The sequence below is a fragment of the Aplysia californica genome, unplaced genomic scaffold (genome assembly GCF_000002075.1).
Source record: "Aplysia californica isolate F4 #8 unplaced genomic scaffold, AplCal3.0 scaffold00028, whole genome shotgun sequence".
Taxonomy (NCBI): Eukaryota; Metazoa; Mollusca; class Gastropoda; order Aplysiida; family Aplysiidae; genus Aplysia; species Aplysia californica.
In genome coordinates, this window is record NW_004797298.1 from 305,938 (window position 1) to 307,190 (window position 1,253).

Below are 1,253 nucleotides of genomic sequence, written 5' to 3' on the forward strand. Positions count from 1 at the left end.
TTTTGTCTCTCTCTCTCTCTCTCTCTCTCTCTCTCTCTCTCTCTCTCTTTCTCTCTGCTTCTGTACAGTTCCATGAATACGGCAGTGCTTTAGTGTCCACGAATTTGTAATCTAAATTAGCTTTTGTCCAGCATGTATTTATACATTTCTAGCAGATGTTACTCACAGGCGTACGGTTTTGCTTGCGTGATCTTACCTTCTTGTTTCCTTTGTACGTTTAGCATACCATAAGGATTGACTCATTTTTCAAAGCCAGTGCTGTCTTAAACTGCATTATTTTATCTTTTTGTATTCATTAATTACATAAGGTCTGCTTTCATAACATTCCTCTTCTCTTTGTGGACTACCTATTGCATTATCCTCCACTCCAACATCTTTTTCCTTCCATTCTTTACTTGGGCATCTGCATGGATGACGAAAGTAAACGAAAGTTATTGGTAAATACAACTTCTCCGATGTACTATTGGATCAAAGCATGAGTTCAACTCAAAGTCAGAAAGAGCTAAACTATCTGAATAAAATCTTTAGATGTTCATCCTGAAAGACAGAATTAATAAAATAGTAAACTACTGAATGCTTCTTTGCTAAAAATTCATACATTAGCAGATCATACGAAAGTATCTTGGATGTTTGTATAACATTATTTTGTTTTGTGTTTTCTTTTGTGTCCACAGAGGATGACTCTTTATACACCTGGGGAAACGGAGGTTGTGGCCAGTGAGTATTTGCTGTGCTGGTGTGTATTTTATAACAAAAAGGCAGTTTGTTGGCCTGATTAATTGCGCCCTTGGCTTTGGAATAGGAACAAAGAACATTTTTTAAGTTACGCCCCAACTTTAGTGACAGTATGGTCTTATCGGAAAAGGACGTCGAATCGAAGATTCTTCTTTTTATTGGTAGTACTAAGATATTACGAGGTGCACATACAGATAAGTATTTTTGAAGGATTTAAATGTCTATATTTTGTATACCTCATATATTAACATTGTTGTTGTCTTCGTGGCGCATTGTTTCAACAGAATGGTAAACTTCGTGGTCTGACATTTTTTTTCGGCACGACTTCATAGCATCATTGCCGTTGTACACACTTCATTTTTCTCATGAAAAGTAATGGGTTTTTTAAATTGTATTTTTAGCGTGTCGTCTCCATGATGTTTCAGAAAACAAAATGTAATTTCATATTAGAATTGATACAGAAGAAAAACAGTTCCAACGACAGTCTTATTCAACCACGTCACTCTCTCACACACACA

General features: G+C 35.9%; 1 protein-coding gene across 1 annotated transcript in view; it reads left to right on the plus strand.

Annotated features, from left to right (window-relative positions):
- Positions 1-13: 13 nt before the first annotated feature.
- The window catches only part of LOC101850133 (X-linked retinitis pigmentosa GTPase regulator), a 101,756-nt gene continuing 100,516 nt past the window's right edge, over positions 14-1,253 (plus strand). Inside the window, exon 1 of the mRNA XM_005091313.3 lies at positions 14-717. The gene's annotated coding sequence lies outside the window, so the exon portion shown is untranslated. The remainder of the gene's footprint in view (positions 718-1,253) is intronic.